Below are 21,379 nucleotides of genomic sequence, written 5' to 3' on the forward strand. Positions count from 1 at the left end.
CTGACATTGCAACATTCTGTTAGCACCACCCCTTGGTGCCACCCACTTGCGTCACCTATCAGTGACGTTTCTAGCACACACCTCTAGTTCACGCCTAGTTTACGCCTAGTGTACGCCTCTTGATGATGTACTAGTACCACGTGTATACTGTTATCTCGTCTTCTCTCAGCTGTTACGCCTCTTACATTGAACATTATGATGTAAATCAAGTATATAAGCTATGTATTGTCAATAAACGAGAGCGCGCTCATCTATCCCTTCTGACACCCTGTGTGGTGGTCAGAACATGATATCCTGATTCCTTTATGAGGAATAAAACCCTTAGAAACTCTTGCACCACGGACTCTGTTTTCCTTCATTCTGATTGAGTTATTATTGATTAAGTACTTATCTGCATAGAAATTAAGAGAGTAAATTAATTATTTACGTCATACACAGTCAAGTATTGGGAAAAGACAGAAAGTTTTTAATTGACACAGGGGCAAGTCGCACTACAATCAGCCATGATGAAGTTCCAGGGGCACCCCTCTCAGGCTCACAAAATGTTTCCCTTGGTTTTTCAGGACAGCCTATTGTAAATGAGGTATCAGAACCAGTTCCCCTGGCTGTGGGTCCATTATCACGTGTTACAGACCTGTTACTGACGAAATCATGTCCGGAAAATCTGTTAGGAATTAAAACATTGAAGGCTCTAGGAGCTATAATATGCTGTTCCCCGGAGGGAGTTAGACTCTTTCTGCGGGATTTCAAGGGTCATTATGTTTTGCGAGAATTCGATGTCAGATTGAAAAATGTACCAGATTTCTTATGGGCAAAAGGCCCAACTGATGTAGGTTGTATGCACATTACACCATACCGCGTTACACTCAAGGCAGGTGTTGTATTACCCCGAATCAGACAATACAAGTTACCACCCGATGCTGTAGTGGCTTTACTGAAAATCATTGACGAGCTCATTGCCCAAGGAGTGGTCGTCGAGACCGACTCCAATATCTGTAATTCACCCATCATTCCGATTCTTAAACGTACAGATCCCAATGCACCGCCAGTATATCGGCTGGTGATTGATCTTCGAGAATTAAATAAATGCATTATTCCACAGTATCCTGTGGTCCCCGATATCTCATCCCTATTGACTGCCATTGATTCAGAAGCAACGTTCTTTACTGTAATTGATCTCAAGAACGCCTTCTTCAGCGTGCCTATTGATCCAGAGAGCCAATATCTCTTCGGATTCAGATTAAATGGACGCAGCTTCAAATTTTCGCGCGCACCTCAAGGATTCACAGAAAGCCCCAGCATCTATAGTCAAGCACTGAAAAGACAACTAGATTGTATTCAAATGCCAGTTAACACCGCTTTACTGCAATACGTTGATGATCTGCTGATCACCGCACGAAGTGAGCCCGAATGTGAAAAAGCATCACTGACAGTTTTACATTTCCTGGCCGACAAGGGACACAAGGTGTCTCCTTCGAAGCTACAATTCTGTGTTCAGCAAGTTGTGTACTTGGGTCACTTGCTGTCCAAAGTGGGGAGACAGCTCACTCCTGATCGCATTCAGTTAATTGCAAATATGCCGCAACCCCAGACACAAAAGGAAGTGCGGGCCTTCATAGGCCTCACCTCGTACTGCAGACAATGGATTCCCCAGTATGCATTTCTAGCCAAGCCACTCATCCAGTTAACAACACAGGAGGCAGCGACTTCGACTGCCCTCCCTTGGACTCAGGAACACACACAAGCTTTTGAAGAATTAAAGAAAGCCTTATGTCAAGCACCAGTTTTAGCGACACCATGTTACAGCAAACCGTTTACACTTTTCGTTACAGAACGTGATGGTACAGCGTTGTCTGTCCTCACCCAAGATCAAGCAGGTTCACATAAGCCTTGCGCTTATTTTTCAAGTACATTGGATTCAGTAGCCCAGGCACTCCCTGCGTGCTTAAAATCTGTAGCAGCAACAGCGTTAGCAATCCGACAGAGTGATTCAATTGTTTTAGGTCATCAGTTAACAGTTCAAGTACCACATTCTGTAGAGGTTTTGTTAAACAGAACCCAGACTCAACACTTGACTATAGCACGACTGACAGGTTATGAATTAACACTATTCCAGCCACACATAGAAATCAGACGCTGCAGTATCTTGAACCCCGCAACACTGTTACCCACAAGTATGACAGATTCAGCCCCGCATGATTGTATAGAAATCATTAATGCAGTAACAAAGCCTAGACGAGATTTAACAGATGTTCCATTGACAAATCCAGACTTGACACTTTATGTGGACGGTTCATGCATGAGAACAAGTACAGGAGAATTAGTGGCCGCGTATGCCGTGACCACTGAAACTGAAATTAAAGAAACACATCGTATTGACACACTGTCTGCTCAAGCAGCAGAGCTCATCGCTCTGACCCGAGCTTGTATTCTAGCCAAAAACAGAAATGTTAACATATACACTGATTCCCGTTATGCCTTCGGAGTTGTACACGACTTCGGAGTCCTCTGGCAAGAACGAGGTTTCCTGACCTCTCATGGGGCCAAGATTCAACATGGTCCCCTCATTCAAGCACTGTTAGAAGCAATACATTTGCCCTCGGGCATATCAGTCATGAAGTGTAAAGCACATACTAAAGTTACAGATTCTGTGTCCCAGGGTAACGACCTGGCAGACCAGACAGCAAAACATACAGCACTGACTCACACCCAGATTACTGATGTGACAAAGACAATAGTACCGACAAAATGTATGACAGTTAGAGATCCCGCCCTAGACGTAATTGATATCCAGACACATGCTACTCTAGATGAAATAAAGAAATGGACTGAACTAGGAGGGATTCAGACAGATCAAGGTTGGGTGACGAAGGGAAAATCTATATGGTTTCTCCCCGACTCAATGGTTCAAGTCATGATAAACACAGCACATAGCCCGGCACATCTAGGAGAGAAAGCGATGTTAGACAGTTTGCAAAATCTCTGGTACAACAAACACTTACGAGCAGCAGCAAAACAGAAAGTGCGTACTTGCATGATCTGTTGTCAGTTCAATCCAGGTAAAAGCGTCCCTGTAGAGCAAGGTGGATTTCATCCTCCCGATCACCCTTTTGAAGTCCTCCAGATGGATTATATCCAGATGGACCGTTGTCGAGGTTTTAAATATGTTCTCGTAGTTGTCTGTGCTCTGTCCCGCTGGACCGAAGCATACCCAGTATCAGATTACACTGCTCCGACCACTGCCAAGCAGCTGGTTCGTGAATTCTTCCCACGATACGGCTTGCCTCGTGTCGTATACTCAGATAACGGTCAGCCATTCTCATCTGCATTAATGAAAGAAGTTTCTCTACTGCTAGGATATCAGTGGAGGTTCCATTGTGTCCGACATCCCGAAGCAGCAGGCCTTGTAGAAAGGCATAATCAGACACTAAAATTACGTCTTGCAAAGATCTGTCAGGAAAAGGGGGTCGACTGGATAGTCGCCCTGCCCGTGGCACTATTCTACATGAGAATGGTCGCCCATTCAAGATCAGGGCTATCCCCGTACGAAGTGGTCTTTGGCAGACCACCGAATATGTGGGGGACGCCCATTCCGAAGAAAATCACTGATGTTGATTGCAATATGTTGACAGATTACCTTGCCTCCTTGATGGCTGCACTCCAATCATGTCGTTCACAGGTTGCCGCAGCTTTCCCTGACAACACTGATGTAAAGCCGCACGAGGTCCGTCCTGGGGACCTGGTACTCGTCCGGAATTTCGACCGGAAAAGCCCGTTGGAGCCCCGCTGGAAAGCACCGAAGATCGTCCTCCTTACCACCAGGACCGCCGTGAAGATAGAGGGGAGAAAGGGGTGGGTCCACACGAGTCACATCAAACTTTGCAATGAACTAAAAAACGAACTAAAACAGGACTCTGACTCGTCCACCCCCACCAAAGACTGTATAAAACCAAGTGACTTTACCGTTACCTAACGAGAAAAGACTCCCCAAGAACAATATCGTATGAAACTCCGATCTAGCAAGTCAGACAGTTTAATTGTTTAAGTCCTCCCCTAGGTGAATCGGTTAAATAGTTTCTGACATGTATCCCCTAGATCGAGATAGAGAGAGAGAGAGAGAAGCAAAGAAACGTACATACTGCAAATCCCTGCCTAGTCACTGTATAGTGACGTTGTTAATAATGTTTTTCTTAAGTGTTCTAATTATTATTGCAAGTATTCTGCTACCTATCTATTGGCCTATTTTCAGGCGTGAACAATCTGCTTACAATGTCTCTGCTGAACACACTTTTAGTGAACTTCCTGCACACGAACTCTCTTACAGACTTGCGCTGCGCAACAATACCTTCATTAGTATGTTACACCACTCCCATCAGACAAATAATGCTACAGACTGCTGGATATGTGGCCGACTCCCTCCCTACCAGAATTACAAGGGAGCTCTGCCCCTCTTTCCGTACCCGTTCACTCACAATGGCTCCTGTGGTGCATGGTTTAAAATAATTAATTCCTTAGATCCTGATATTGCTGTTTTCGATGGAGGCTGGGTTTGGGGAAACTTGAACTCAGTTCTGTTAGATGTCTGTTACCCTGACAAGGAGGGACTCCCTACTCGAATAGGAACTGATCTAGAAAATGAAGTATATGGATTAGGTAACTACACAATTAGTCTCATGATCCTTACTGTTGAATCCGAAGCCGCTCCAGTACTGCCCCATATGTTAGTATTACCAGTCACAGGTGAATTGTGTGTCCGAAAGAAAGGTTCAGTACACGTAGGTCATAGTAAATGCACTACTGTGGTCGATTTCAGTGATCAGGGTAAATCGTCTTTCAAAGCTATCAGTCACTCTTATTTTGTTTGTGGTCATACCGCATACATACGTCTGCCTCCAGACTGGGATGGTACCTGTTATATTGCATTCCTTCTGCCACCTGTTTTTCTAGCTCCCCCTGATTACCATAGAAACACGAATCTAGTCAAGAATAGATCCAGAAGAGATATCCCACTTGTCGACTACACAGAAACGGCATGGGAACAGTACACTGATTTCAATAAAGGATTCTTTTTCTTTCTAGGACCTGTCCAAAACAGTAAATTAATACGTAGATTAACTAGAACACTTGAAGCAGTAGTACATGAAACTGCCTCCGCCTTAGGTAACTTAACCGAGGAGCAATCTGCTATGCGGGTTGTTGTCCTTCAAAATCGTCTTGTTATTGACGTCATCTTGGCAGATAGAGGTGGAGCCTGTAAGGTCATCGGGTCAAGTTGCTGCGTTTTCATCCCACAAAATGCACCATCTGTCTATCAAGCTATTACCCGTCTGCATAAAATTGCAAATCAGATACATCAGAATCCAGGCACCTGGACTTGGTCCGGTTGGTTCTGGACAACGTTAACAGCTTGGGGATGGAAGATCTTATCATTCCTAGGCATTGGCCTTGTTATAGTATTCAGCTGCTGCCTGTGCCTACAGTGTGGGCCAGCGATATGTGGACTGTGTGCCACATCGTGCATTGAACATTCCAGTTGTCTCTCAAATAGTCAAAGAAAGAAAGATGAACATATAATGTTACAAGAACAGACTGATCGATTCATGAGGATCGATATATCATGAAGGGTCCGTAGGGAACAAGGAGGGAATGAGGTAATATAAATTTTTGGTCAAGTTATGTTCCCTAGCGCGTACCCCACCGACTCCATGTACGAGTTAAAGTGCATGTAACTTCCCTCCTGTGTCAGCTATGAAGACGCAAATACATTTGCGTCCAACGTTAACATGTCCTCTTTCAGACCCACCATGAATGGGTTGAATGGTCCGTTCCTAAGTATGCTATGCCAACGTCTTTTTGTAGTGTCCTCCTATGTTTTTCAGCTCTGGCTGAAGTAGGCCCTGAATCTCTGCCACCGAACCTCTTTTCTGGCTTCTGACTGCAAGGGCCTCTGCCCAGGCTGCCCCCGTACCCGTGAACTCCGACTTACTTCTAGCGCGGCCCTCCGCGCTCGGCTCAGCCTGCTGCCTGCCAAGATTGACTATAACCTTCGAGTTATCTGTTTCCCTCCCCGAAAATACATTCCTGCCTGCTAGCTTCAGTAAACATCCTTCCTCAGCTGCAGGGCCAAAGGGCCGACCTGTCTCTGTGCAAGTAATTCATAGCCTCTGTTGCCATGCTTCCATGGAAGGCCCCATGCCCCCACGCTTCTCATACAGACACTCAGGCGCTTATACACGCACTCACAGCAAGTATAGAATAGCTTCTGCTCTAGAGACCTTTCTGCCCAGATAGCTTAGTTCCTAAACATCAGATATCAGATATGATAGAAGCACAAGTTGATCTGACATGCCAGACTTCTGTCTCTTTCCGTCAGTGTAAATGTCAAGTCCCCTGCACCCCTCCAATTACACGTCATGCAGCTGCGCGCGCATCCAAGTTTCCGATTTCTGCTGACATTGCAACATTTTCTGTTAGTGCCACCCCTTTGTGACACCTATCAGTGACGTTTCTAGAACACACCTCTAGTTCACGCCTCTTGATTACGCACATGTACCACGTGTATATTGTTATCTTGTCTTCTCTCAGCTGTTACGCCTTCTATACTGTTTTCAATGGTGTACAATAAGTATATAAGCTATGTACTGTTAATAAAATGTTAGCGCGCTCTATCCCTTCTGACACCCTGTGTGGTGGTCAGAACACGATATCTTGGCCATGACCATTCCTTTTTAAGGAATAAAACCCCTTAGAACTCTAAACACCACGGACTCTGTTTTCTTTCATTTCCGATTGAGTTATTATTGATTAAGTACTTACCTGCATAGAAATTAAGAGTAAATTATTTATTTACATCATAACAACATCATATGGTAATGGCTAGGAGCAACTAAGATACGTTTGCATGTCATATTATTTTTAACAGAAATACATGAAGACGGGCGTCTTTGTAAGCATAGCAATCGTTGATGAGCTGAAAAGGAAGTGGCAGCATTCAACTTCAGTTTAACACATTCAGTAATTGCTTTGGGATCACAAGTCAAAATAAAGCACAAATCACCCTGCGTGATATTGTAGGTAGTAATTTGGGAATGAATCGGGGGAATGGGGTCTGAAAGAACAGTACACAAAGGGCAGAATTCGTGGGCCGCAAAATCGCCCAGAATAATATTAGTTCGGGCACTCGATATATTGAAAATGTGTTGTAATGTTTCAGTAGAGGCAGGGACGGCAACCAAACAGGTCGCTAAAATGTCAGTCACAGACCTCATAGGAGTGAGGCAAAAATGCGGTGAGTTAGTAACCCTTTTAGCAAGGGTGAACCAAAAATTCGACGAGGAATCCCACGCAGCGAAGGAACGCGGAACTCGGGTTCTCCAATCAACCGAAGTCTGTGGGTCCTCTCCTCTCCCGGCGTAGCAGACCAAAAGGAGTCCAACGCCGGCACATCCTGCAGCAGCAGTCCAAAGAATGATCTGAAAGGAAATCAAATACAGGCATTATTCATTCTCGTAAGTAACATTTGTCAGCCGGGACAGCTTCCCAGCCATCTTTCCCTGATCTCATCACCAAAATGGTATTATCATGACCGGTCGCAATGACTTCAGCCTGTTCAGGGGGATGTTTAGGCGATTGCACCCATATTTTCGCTCCCGGATTGTCCGAGGAACCGAAGCCTTTTTGGCCTTGTACAGTTAGCAAAGTTGGAGCAACACCTTTCTTAATCTCACCACTGAAAACAGGCATAATTAGCAACTGAGCAACACGGTCAGATTTAGTAATCGATAAATCACACTCACTGCTATTCAGCAGGAGAACCTTAATCTCTCCCTGATAATCACTGTCAATCACTCCTCCGAGAACTTGAACACCTTTTAGGGCAAGGCCCGATCTAGGGGCAATCAGTCCAAAACTTCCAGCTGGTATACAGACAGCGATTCAGAAAAGGGGGTGGTGATGAACAGAGTGTCTGAATTAAGCAGACCACTCTTACCCAGTCCAAAGATCAGGGCTTGATCTATCACCGTTATTTATCTCACTGCACCATCCCAGCTCAGAACCTGGCTATATGCAAATCAGTCTGTCCCTTGCCCAGTGCATCATGGGAACAGGGCAGACTAAACTACCAAGCCAATTCTTCACCAGAAAGGAGACAAGCTACCGGGGACCGGTTTCTGGCATTTCAGCCGTCTTCGGCCCAGCTTGCTTGAATCCTGATGGTGCAGTGAGAAAGGGACTCATGTCTGAGTATACCCTGCCACACCTATAGTGGCCAAAAACGATTCAGAAAAGGGGGTGGTGATGAACAGAGTGTCTGAATTAAGCAGACCACTCTTACCCAGTCCAAAGATCAGGGCTTGATCCATCACCGTTATTTATCTCACTGCACCATCCCAGCTCAGAACCTGGCTATATGCAAATCAGTCTGTCCCTGGCCCAGTGCATCATGGGAACAGGGCAGACTAAACTACCAAGCCAATTCTTCACCAGAAAGGAGACAAGCTACCGGGGACCGGTTTCTGGCATTTCAGCCGTCTTCGGCCCGGCTTGCTTGAATCCTGATGGTGCAGTGAGAAAGGGACTCATGTCTGACTATAACCTGCCACACCTATAGTGGCCAAAAACGATTCAGAAAAGGGGGTGGTGATGAACAGAGTGTCTGAGTTAAGCAGACCACTCTTACCCAGTCCAAAGATCCGGGCTTGATCCATCACCGTTATTTATCTCACTGCACCATCCCAGCTCAGAACCTGGCTATATGCAAATCAGTCTGTCCCTGTCCCAGTGCATCATGGGAACAGAGCAGACTAAACTACCAAGCCAATTCTTCACCAGAAAGGAGACAAGCTACCGGGGACCGGTTTCTGGCATTTCAGCCGTCTTCGGCCCGGCTTGCTTGAATCCTGATGGTGCAGTGAGAAAGGGACTCATGTCTGAGTATACCCTGTGTGAGAAGGTGGCCTGATATGCAGTGGTCACTATTCTAGTGCCCACTATGTATCAGTCCAGCAACCCTTATTGATGATTGGTTGTAAGTCAACCTTATAGACCAGCTATCCTAGTAGCATGGATACGAGCAGTCTAAGGCTAAAGACTCGAGAGGGCGTGTTAAGCCAGCTGTTTACCACACATATACCCCTTGAATACCCAGTGAAAGGACACCACACAAGTGTTATGAAAATAAACAGTTATTTATTAAAGATCACAACAGCCCTGTACTCTTTATGAGGACAGGGTACTAAGCACAAACCAAAACTCTTACAAAAATACTTAAGTTAGCACAGTATATACAAATGCCCGAGGGGCACGGAAAACCATATACTCTGAAAGTGGGATGTGAAATTCCTAGCAGGTAAGTACAGTACTAATAGCTTTTGGAATCGCTAGGACTTGACTAGGGAATCGTTAGATTACGACTAGGAGGCCTAGGGGACTCGGGTGCAGTGTGTGCACTCTCACGCGAGATGCGGACAAACGTCTATGGTAGCTAGGAAATAGAAAGTTAGTGTTCTCGGGCGAACCCGACCTGGTAGGGAGAAAACGAAAGTAGATTCTGACCCTTGGATAGTGAGGCTATGCTGGGGCACCGAAATGCCGAAGTTACCTAGCCCAGGGGCTGCAGCTGCATAGGTCTGAAAAGACGTCGGGAATCCTCGTAGACGGACCAGGAGCCGGAAGAAAAGATGCTGGCCGGTGACCAGTGAAGAAAGTTCAGTTGGATCCAAGCCTGGATCTCGAAGATAGATGACACCTGAAAGCAGAGGGGACCAAGTTCGAGACTACTAGCCAGTAGTCAGTGGGCACCAGGAGGGCACCGGATGGTAGCCACCTCGACAAGGTGAGTGGGTGACGCTGTAGCTCGAAGATCTCACGGACCAGGAGGCGTTGTCGGCGACCAGGATGGAGGATCGAGCTGTCCCACGAAGATAGAAGCTGTCGGCGTCGCTGGACCCAGGATTGGGCAACAAAGCCTTGGCAAATTCAAGCCCACGCGGTGGACCTAAAATGGCGTCTGGAGTGGACCAGGAGGGTCCGGGGTGCCTCTCTTGAAAAAGGAAGCAAGGGCCAGCCTGGAGCAACCAGACCAGCAGAAGAGTTGTTGTCGGGCGTCGTTCGGAAGGCCACAAGCCAGCCGGCTAGTAGCCAAACAACGCGGTGCACAGCAAACAGCAGAAGGGCCCCACGCCGATCGTGGAGATGCAGGGAGGCTGACCTTGGGTGCTGGAGCTGCGCAGGGTCGGGGCTTCTCGGACCCCAAAGCACTCACCAGTGGAGGACACGGTGGGCTTGCAGTAAAGAGGTCGTGCAGTCTTGGCGATCGTCGGTCCCTCGAGGTCTCGTCGCACTCACGGTTCTCAGCTTTGCTGTAGAGGTGAGTAGAGGTCAGAGGTGCCAGGGAAGCCGGGTCTCGTCGAGCTGGGTCGTCGGATTCGTGATGAAGGACTTGCAGCAGACCGCAGTGTTCTTTAGGATGGTGCCCGCTTGATGCAGGGTGACTACTCCTTAGCCACAAGGGAGAATCTTGAAGAAGAAATCGTGAAGTCCTTTCGAAGAAAGTGGTATCTTGATTCCAAAGATGATCTAATTTGAACAGGGGGCCCGCTACTATCTTTATACTAAAAAAGGGGGCTGACCCGGTGACTAGGTCCTGCCTATGGGTGGGACCAGGAGGGGGGTGGTTACACCCCTCTCCCCTGCCGGACTTCCCCAGGCCAGGGGCTGGTGTGCCCCTGGAACTGGTTCTGACTGGCCTATGCGTAGTGAGCACCGGGGTGCCACTCAGCAGTCACCTTCCTGAAAAGCCCTGCCTACCCAGGATACACAAAACCATGTCTGGGACGGTGCTAGCACCGCCCCTGACAGGAAACCCTTTGTCCAGGCTCCCCTCACTGGGAGGACTCCCAGCTGCAGGGGGTCAGACTCGTGTCTGTGGTGGCAGCATCCATTTTGTGGAGCTGAGGCTTTGCTTAACTTTAACCGGGGTTCACAGTTACATACATGTCGTGTCCCTCTAGAAGGGTGGAATGCTAACCCCGTCGCCAGAATTGGCGAGGGGTTAGTATTCCAATTCGTATGACACCTTACTCGACATGTTTTGATAAAGCCATACCAAAGTTAGCATTTAACCGCGAGGATTATAATGCACTTAAGAGTATATGGTATGCGATATCATGGAACAGCTATTAGGACTTGATTCCGCAAGCTGCAGACAGGCTCAGCTCATGCCAGAGCACCATCTCACACGATCCCAAGCACTCTGCCTTCAGGATTGTCAAGGCCTGCCATAGGAGTGACTGATAGGAATCTGTGTGTCCATTTTAGGGTTAGATATAGGTATACTATATCTACAGCAAAGGGTGATTACACGACTTTGCCCCAGCTGTCATGCAGCCAGTTGTGTCAAATTTAGGAGGCCAGCCAGGGGTGGCATAATACATGCTGCAGCCCCTGGCAGCCCTGGGTACACCTATGCCCTGAGTTACAGGGTCTGATAAGGTGGCCCAGTACCAATTGGAAATGTACCTAGGGTACATGGAATCCATTTTAAAGAGAGAGCAGTAGGCCTGGGGTCCTGATTGGCAGGATCCCAGGTCGACTATGTCCAAAACCAGCTAAAACACAGGGCAAAAAGTTGGGGGCAACCATAGTCAGGATGTACCTTCCTACACAACCCCCCCCCCAAACGAAAGGAGATAAGGCTATCCTTGTCCAGGTAAGCCTCTATTACCTAAGTGGCCATATAAGGAAGGACCAGCTCTGGCTTGGTTTCCCCCTGTGTCATGGTCCACTAGGCAACCCCTCACCCTAAGGGTATCTGAGGGTCTCCACCATAGGGAATCTCTGTCTCTGGTGTGTCTTGGGAAAGAAGAAGGCTGATGCTGGGATGGAGTACTGAAGTGAGGCTCCTCTACCTTTGGGCTCAACTTCCTCCAATCACCATTCATCATGTGTGCCTTTCTTTCTTTAGCTGAGAGGCACTGAGCTCTCAGGGTCAGCCTCTGGCTACCTAAAGCTGGAGGCTGAGTCCCTCTGTTTGGCTTACTGGAGGGACAGGTCAGGTCTGGGGTTTTTAGGCCCCATGTTTGGCTGTGCCCAACAGTGTCCAGCTGTGGGAGTTCCCTAACTACTTTTAAGGGGGATCCCTCAGGAGTCTGTTCTATTTTCACTTGGCTAGGGTTACCAGCTTCAGTGATCCTAATCTGCTGATTAAGGGGTTCTGTTGGACAGGGGGCCCTTTGGGGTCCACCACTGGCCTCCCTGTCCTCTTCAGCCCTGGGCTGACTGAGGCAGGGTAGAGAGGTGCAGGTTACCTGCTCCAGACTGGGTCCCACCTGGGAAGGGTCCACTGCCATCAGGGGCTCTGCCAGGCTAGGCCTGACTACCTCTGGGGCAGTTCCTTCAACAGGGGTAGAGACAGTTCCCTGGGGAGGCTGGCTCTCACCTAGTGTCTGGGAGGGGGAAGACTCTTCTTCCTCCTCAATGCTCTCTGTTTGAGTGGAGTGATCCATTGTTTCAGGCTTCACAACCTCACTATCTGTTTGAGTAGAGGCTGAGACCATTTCAACCTTGCCAACCTTTTCAGGCGGGCACTCAGTTTGTGTTTGGGCTGTGACTGTCACAGCCCTCCTATCCTGTTCTGGAAAGTCTGTCTGAGCCTGGGCAGTGGCTACCACTGCCCTTCCAACCTTTTCAGGGAGGAATGGTGCTTGGACTGGGGCTGTAGCTATTACTGCCCCATTAACCTGTCTGGATAGGCCTATCATCCTGGAGTGAGTTTCTTGCTCCACCTCAGCCCATGCTGAGAGTTCCAGGTCATTCCCCAGTAAGCAATCTACAGGTAGGTTATCTGTCACTGCCACTCTCATGGGCCCTGTGACATTACCCCAACTGAGCTTGACTACTGCCATGGGATGCCTTCTCTTCACTCCATGAATGTCTGTCACCTGATAAGTAAAACCAGGGGTCAGTTGAGCAGAGGGGACCAGATGGTCACTCACCATGGTGAGACTGGCCCCTGTGTCTCTGAATGCCTCAACTTTCTGACCATTCACTAAAACTTCTTGTCTATACTTTCCCAAAATGTGGGGTCCAGTAGTGAAGTTGGCAAACCCCATGCCAGTCTCACAGACAAGAGTGTGGTCAGGGAACCTGGCTAGGCCATAGTCCTCCTGATTGCCCAAAGTAATGCCCACCACATTCTTGGGGGCACTCCCACCACCTGGGGGATTACCACTAGTGGTAACAGGAGGTTTAGGAGTATTACCTGGGGGTATATTTCCCTTATTACCATTTTTAGGGCAACTGGCATCACTTTTGTAATGACCCACCTGTTTACAGGTATGGCAATAGGGTTTCTTCTGTTCTGAAGGAGTGTTCTGGGACCCACCACCCTTGTTGGAGTTTTGGGGCCCTTGGGAAGTCTTCTCTGTGGATTTATCCCCACCCTTCTCTTGAGGCTTGGTTGATTCCTTTTTCTGGTCACCACCCTGGTTTTTAGGCCTAACCCTGGTTCTGACCCATTTGTCTGCCCTCTTACCCAATTCCTGTGGAGAGGTCAGATCAGAGTCTACCAGGTGCTGATGTAATAACTGGTTCTGACAATTATTTAAGATTTGCTCCCTCATAATTAGATTATACAATCCTTTAAAATCAGTAACCTTACTACCCAGTAGCCAGCCTTCAAAAGCCTTAGTGGCACAATCAACAAAGTCAGTCCAATCTTGAGACTGAGTTTTCTGGGTGTCTCTGAACAGCATCCTGTATTGTTCAGTGGTTAAACCAAACCCATCAACCAGTACATTCTTCAAGATTTTGTAATTGTTAGCATCCTCCACCCTTGTGGTGAGGAGCTTATCTCTACCTTTACCATCAAAGGAGAGGCACAAGATAGCTGCCCACTGACTTTGGGGAACACCCTGCATAGTGCAGGCTCTCTCCAAAGCAGTAATCCATTTGTGGATGTCATCCCCTTCTTTAAAGGGGGGCACTATCTTATTCAGGTGCTTTTTATCAAAACTCCTTTCCCTATTGCTAGGATTATTGCTGCCACCAGTGGGCTGTAGCCCACATAATTCTTGCTCTCTAGCAAGGGCAAGTCTCTCTTTGGCCAGGGCAAGTTCTTCCCTTTCAATCCTCAGTTTGACTGCCCTTTCTTCAGCTTCATACACTCTCCTCTGGGGAGATGTCATTCCCCTTTGAGAGGAACGTTGAGAGCCATTGGTATGAAGGGATCTGTTAGAGCCTCTAGATAGAGACCTAACTCGTCCATTCCCAATGTTAAGCTGACCTGAGAGTGGCCCCAGGGCTCCCCTAGAGTCCCTCTCATGTCTGCTTAAGTTGGTCCGGGTTAGTCTAACGACTTCTACCTGTCCCTTGTCTGCCTCATCCCCAGACAACTCATCCTCCTCCTCAGCATCATCTGCCTCATGGAGGGGATGGATATCAAAGGGACCCTGTAAGGAGGGCAAACTTCCTTCTGGATTAGAAGGGTCTGGGTTACCAGCCCTACTGGCATCATAAGCCTCTAAGAGACCAATCAGAAAGGAAGTGGTGGGGTTAGACCCCTGTTTTAGTTTCCTGAGAGTACACACTTGTCTCATCTCATGGAAGCTAAGAGCAGCATATTTGGAAGTGACCTGTGGAAGGTCCACTGACACAAGGGGATACTCAGAGTTTCCTCCTTTGTCTGACATGCTGATTCTAGTGTGGTGTAAGTGATGCACCTACCTACACTATGTGTTACCTACTGATCCCTTGCTAGAGTTGCAGCCAAGGTGTGCTAAGCCTTGAGGAGCTACAACAGCTGGTTCAGTAGAACTCAGAGTATTCTAAGCTTTAGTTATATGTACCTAACAGTACTTATGTGATCTTTCAACAAGATATTCTTAGGATACGTGTGGTAAAACAACAGCAAGCTCAAATCCCAACCGCTGCTCACCAATGTGAGAAGGTGGCCTGATATGCAGTGGTCACTATTCTAGTGCCCACTATGTATCAGTCCAGCAACCCTTATTGATGATTGGTTGTAAGTCAACCTTATAGACCAGCTATCCTAGTAGCATGGATACGAGCAGTCTAAGGCTAAAGACTCGAGAGGGCGTGTTAAGCCAGCTGTTTACCACACATATACCCCTTGAATACCCAGTGAAAGGACACCACACAAGTGTTATGAAAATAAACAGTTATTTATTAAAGATCACAACAGCCCTGTACTCTTTATGAGGACAGGGTACTAAGCACAAACCAAAACTCTTACAAAAATACTTAAGTTAGCACAGTATATACAAATGCCCGAGGGGCACGGAAAACCATATACTCTGAAAGTGGGATGTGAAATTCCTAGCAGGTAAGTACAGTACTAATAGCTTTTGGAATCGCTAGGACTTGACTAGGGAATCGTTAGATTACGACTAGGAGGCCTAGGGGACTCGGGTGCAGTGTGTGCACTCTCACGCGAGATGCGGACAAACGTCTATGGTAGCTAGGAAATAGAAAGTTAGTGTTCTCGGGCGAACCCGACCTGGTAGGGAGAAAACGAAAGTAGATTCTGACCCTTGGATAGTGAGGCTATGCTGGGGCACCGAAATGCCGAAGTTACCTAGCCCAGGGGCTGCAGCTGCATAGGTCTGAAAAGACGTCGGGAATCCTCGTAGACGGACCAGGAGCCGGAAGAAAAGATGCTGGCCGGTGACCAGTGAAGAAAGTTCAGTTGGATCCAAGCCTGGATCTCGAAGATAGATGACACCTGAAAGCAGAGGGGACCAAGTTCGAGACTACTAGCCAGTAGTCAGTGGGCACCAGGAGGGCACCGGATGGTAGCCACCTCGACAAGGTGAGTGGGTGACGCTGTAGCTCGAAGATCTCACGGACCAGGAGGCGTTGTCGGCGACCAGGATGGAGGATCGAGCTGTCCCACGAAGATAGAAGCTGTCGGCGTCGCTGGACCCAGGATTGGGCAACAAAGCCTTGGCAAATTCAAGCCCACGCGGTGGACCTAAAATGGCGTCTGGAGTGGACCAGGAGGGTCCGGGGTGCCTCTCTTGAAAAAGGAAGCAAGGGCCAGCCTGGAGCAACCAGACCAGCAGAAGAGTTGTTGTCGGGCGTCGTTCGGAAGGCCACAAGCCAGCCGGCTAGTAGCCAAACAACGCGGTGCACAGCAAACAGCAGAAGGGCCCCACGCCGATCGTGGAGATGCAGGGAGGCTGACCTTGGGTGCTGGAGCTGCGCAGGGTCGGGGCTTCTCGGACCCCAAAGCACTCACCAGTGGAGGACACGGTGGGCTTGCAGTAAAGAGGTCGTGCAGTCTTGGCGATCGTCGGTCCCTCGAGGTCTCGTCGCACTCACGGTTCTCAGCTTTGCTGTAGAGGTGAGTAGAGGTCAGAGGTGCCAGGGAAGCCGGGTCTCGTCGAGCTGGGTCGTCGGATTCGTGATGAAGGACTTGCAGCAGACCGCAGTGTTCTTTAGGATGGTGCCCGCTTGATGCAGGGTGACTACTCCTTAGCCACAAGGGAGAATCTTGAAGAAGAAATCGTGAAGTCCTTTCGAAGAAAGTGGTATCTTGATTCCAAAGATGATCTAATTTGAACAGGGGGCCCGCTCCTATCTTTATACTAAAAAAGGGGGCTGACCCGGTGACTAGGTCCTGCCTATGGGTGGGACCAGGAGGGGGGTGGTTACACCCCTCTCCCCTGCCGGACTTCCCCAGGCCAGGGGCTGGTGTGCCCCTGGAACTGGTTCTGACTGGCCTATGCGTAGTGAGCACCGGGGTGCCACTCAGCAGTCACCTTCCTGAAAAGCCCTGCCTACCCAGGATACACAAAACCATGTCTGGGACGGTGCTAGCACCGCCCCTGACAGGAAACCCTTTGTCCAGGCTCCCCTCACTGGGAGGACTCCCAGCTGCAGGGGGTCAGACTCGTGTCTGTGGTGGCAGCATCCATTTTGTGGAGCTGAGGCTTTGCTTAACTTTAACCGGGGTTCACAGTTACATACATGTCGTGTCCCTCTAGAAGGGTGGAATGCTAACCCCGTCGCCAGAATTGGCGAGGGGTTAGTATTCCAATTCGTATGACACCTTACTCGACATGTTTTGATAAAGCCATACCAAAGTTAGCATTTAACCGCGAGGATTATAATGCACTTAAGAGTATATGGTATGCGATATCATGGAACAGCTATTAGGACTTGATTCCGCAAGCTGCAGACAGGCTCAGCTCATGCCAGAGCACCATCTCACACGATCCCAAGCACTCTGCCTTCAGGATTGTCAAGGCCTGCCATAGGAGTGACTGATAGGAATCTGTGTGTCCATTTTAGGGTTAGATATAGGTATACTATATCTACAGCAAAGGGTGATTACACGACTTTGCCCCAGCTGTCATGCAGCCAGTTGTGTCAAATTTAGGAGGCCAGCCAGGGGTGGCATAATACATGCTGCAGCCCCTGGCAGCCCTGGGTACACCTATGCCCTGAGTTACAGGGTCTGATAAGGTGGCCCAGTACCAATTGGAAATGTACCTAGGGTACATGGAATCCATTTTAAAGAGAGAGCAGTAGGCCTGGGGTCCTGATTGGCAGGATCCCAGGTCGACTATGTCCAAAACCAGCTAAAACACAGGGCAAAAAGTTGGGGGCAACCATAGTCAGGATGTACCTTCCTACACCCTGCCACACCTATAGTGGCCAAAAACGATTCAGAAAAGGGGGTGGTGATGAACAGAGTGTCTGAATTAAGCAGACCACTCTTACCCAGTCCAATGATCAGGGCTTGATCCATCACCGTTGTTTATCTCACTGCACCATCCCAGCTCAGAACCTGGCTATATGCAAATCAGTCTGTCCCTGGCCCAGTGCATCATGGGAACAGGGCAGACTAAACTACCAAGCCAATTCTTCACCAGAAAGGAGACAAGCTACCGGGGACCGGTTTCTGGCATTTCAGCCGTCTTCGGCCCGGCTTGCTTGAATCCTGATGGTGCAGTGAGAAAGGGACTCATGTCTGAGTATACCCTGCCACACCTATAGTGGCCAAAAACGATTCAGAAAAGGGGGTGGTGATGAACAGAGTGTCTGAATTAAGCAGACCACTCTTACCCAGTCCAAAGATCAGGGCTTGATCCATCACCGTTATTTATCTCACTGCACCATCCCAGCTCAGAACCTGGCTATATGCAAATCAGTCTGTCCCTGGCCCAGTGCATCATGGGAACAGGGCAGACTAAACTACCAAGCCAATTCTTCACCAGAAAGGAGACAAGCTAACGGGGACCGGTTTCTGGCATTTCAGCCGTCTTCGGCCCGGCTTGCTTGAATCCTGATGGTGCAGTGAGAAAGGGACTCATGTCTGAGTATACCCTGCCACACCTATAGTGGCCAAAAACGATTCAGAAAAGGGGGTGGTGATGAACAGAGTGTCTGAATTAAGCAGACCACTCTTACCCAGTCCAAAGATCAGGGCTTGATCCATCACCGTTATTTATCTCACTGCACCATCCCAGCTCAGAACCTGGCTATATGCAAATCAGTCTGTCTCTGGCCCAGTGCATCATGGGAACAGGGCAGACTAAACTACTAAGCCAATTCTTCACCAGAAAGGAGACAAGCTACCGGGGACGGGTTTCTGGCATTTCAGCCGTCTTCGGCCCGGCTTGCTTGAATCCTGATGGTGCAGTGAGAAAGGGACTCATGTCTGAGTATACCCTGCCACACCTATAGTGGCCAAAAACGATTCAGAAAAGGGGGTGGTGATGAACAGAGTGTCTGAATTAAGCAGACCACTCTTACCCAGTCCAAAGATCAGGGCTTGATCCATCACCGTTATTTATCTCACTGCACCATCCCAGCTCAGAACCTGGCTATATGCAAATCAGTCTGTCCCTGGCCCAGTGCATCATGGGAACAGGGCAGACTAAACTACCAAGCCAATTCTTCACCAGAAAGGAGACAAGCTACTGGGGAGCGTGGAAGGGTATACTCAGATGTGAGTCCCTTGCTCATTGCACCATCAGGATTCAAGCAAGCCGGGCCGAAGACGGTTGAAATGCCAGAAACCGGTCCCCGGTAGCTTGTTTCCTTCCCAGTATAAGAATTGGCTTGGTAGTTTGGTCTGCCCTGTTCCCATGATGCACTGGGCCAGGATCAGACTAATTTGCATATAGCCAAGTTCTGAGCTGGAATGGTGCAGTGAGCTAAAAAATGGTGATGGATCAAGCCCTGATCTTTGGACTGGGTAAGAGTGGTCTGCTTAATTCAGACACTCTGTTCATCACCACCCCCTTTTCTGAATCATTTTTGTCCACCATAAGCGTGGAAGGGTACACTCAGATGTGAGTCCCTTGCTCATTGCACCATCAGGATTCAAGCAAGCCGGGCCGAAGACGGCTGAAATGCCAGAAACCGGTCCCCGGTAGCTTGTTTCCTTCCCAGTATAAGAATTGGCTTGGTAGTTTGGTCTGCCCTGATCCCATGATGCACTGGGCCAGGGTCAGACTAATTTGCATATAGCCAAGTTCTGAGCTGGGATGGTGCAGTGAGCTAAAAAACGGTGATGGATCAAGCCCTGATCTTTGGACTGGGTAAGAGTGGTCTGCTTAATTCAGACACTTTGTTCATCACCACCCCCTTTTCTGAATCATTTTTGTCCACCAATAGCGTGGAAGGGTATACTCAGATGTGAGTCCCTTGCTCATTGCACCATCAGGATTCAAGCAAGCCGGGCCGAAGACGGCTGAAATGCCAGAAACCGGTCCCCGGTAGCTTGTTTCCTTCCCAGTATAAGAATTGGCTTGGTAGTTTGGTCTGCCCTGTTCCCATGATGCACTGGGCCAGGGTCAGACTAATTTGCATATAGCCAAGTTCTGAGCTGGGATGGTGCAGTGAGCTAAAAAACGGTGATGGATCAAGCCCTGATCTTTGGACTGGGTAAGAGTGGTCTGCTTAATTCAAACACTCTGTTCATCACCACCCCCTTTTCTGAATCGTTTTTGGCCACTATAGGTGTGGAAGGGTATACTCAGATGTGAGTCCCTTGCTCATTGCACCATCAGGATTCAAGCAAGCCGGGCCGAAGACGGCTGAAATGCCAGAAACCGGTCCCGGTAGCTTGTTTCCTTCCCAGTATAAGAATTGGCTTGGTAGTTTGGTCTGCCCTGTTCCCATGATGCACTGGGCCAGGGTCAGACTAATTTGCATATAGCCAAGTTCTGAGCTGGGATGGTGCAGTGAGCTAAAAAACAGTGATGGATCAAGCCCTGATCTTTGGGCTGGGTAAGAGTGGTCTGCTTAATTCAGACACTCTGTTCATCACCACCCCCTTTTCTGAATCATTTTTGTCCACCATAAGCGTGGAAGGGTATACTCAGATGTGAGTCCCTTGCTCATTGCACCATCAGGATTCAAGCAAGCCGGGCCGAAGACGGCTGAAATGCCAGAAACCGGTCCCCGGTAGCTTGTTTCCTTCCCAGTATAAGAATTGGCTTGGTAGTTTGGTCTGCCCTGTTCCCATGATGCACTGGGCCAGGGTCAGACTAATTTGCATATAGCCAAGTTCTGAGCTGGGATGGTGCAGTGATCTAAAAAACGGTGATGGATCAAGCCCTGATCTTTGGACTGGGTAAGAGTGGTCTGCTTAATTCAGACACTCTGTTCATCACCACCCCCTTTTCTGAATCATTTTTGTCCACCATAAGCGTGGAAGGATATACTCAGATGTGAGTCCCTTGCTCATTGCACCATCAGGATTCAAGCAAGCCGGGCCGAAGACGGCTGAAATGCCAGAAACCGGTCCCCAGTAGCTTGTTTCCTTCCCAGTATAGGAATTGGCTTGGTAGTTTGGTCTGCCCTGTTCCCATGATGCACTGGGCCAGGGTCAGACTAATTTGCATATAGCCAAGTTCTGAGCTGGGATGGTGCAGTGAGCTAAAAAACGGTGATGGATCAAGCCCTGATCTTTGGACTGGGTAAGAGTGGTCTGCCTAATTCAGACACTCTGTTCATCACCACCCCCTTTTCTGAATCATTTTTGGCCACCATAAGCGTGGAAGGGTATACTCAGATGTGAGTCCCTTGCTCATTGCACCATCAGGTTTCAAGCAAGCCGGGCCGAAGACGGCTGAAATGCCAGAAACCGGTCCCCGGTAGCTTGTTTCCTTCCCAGTATAAGAATTGGCTTGGTAGTTTGGTCTGCCCTGTTCCCATGATGCACTGGGCCAGGGTCAGACTAATTTGCATATAGCCAAGTTCTGAGCTGGGATGGTGCAGTGAGCTAAAAAACGGTGATGGATCAAGCCCTGATCTTTGGACTGGGTAAGAGTGGTCTGCTTAATTCAGACACTCTGTTCATCACCACCCCCTTTTCTGAATCATTTTTGTCCACCATAAGCGT

The sequence above is a fragment of the Lissotriton vulgaris genome, chromosome 3_1 (genome assembly GCF_964263255.1).
Source record: "Lissotriton vulgaris chromosome 3_1, aLisVul1.2, whole genome shotgun sequence".
Lineage (NCBI taxonomy): Eukaryota > Metazoa > Chordata > Amphibia > Caudata > Salamandridae > Lissotriton > Lissotriton vulgaris.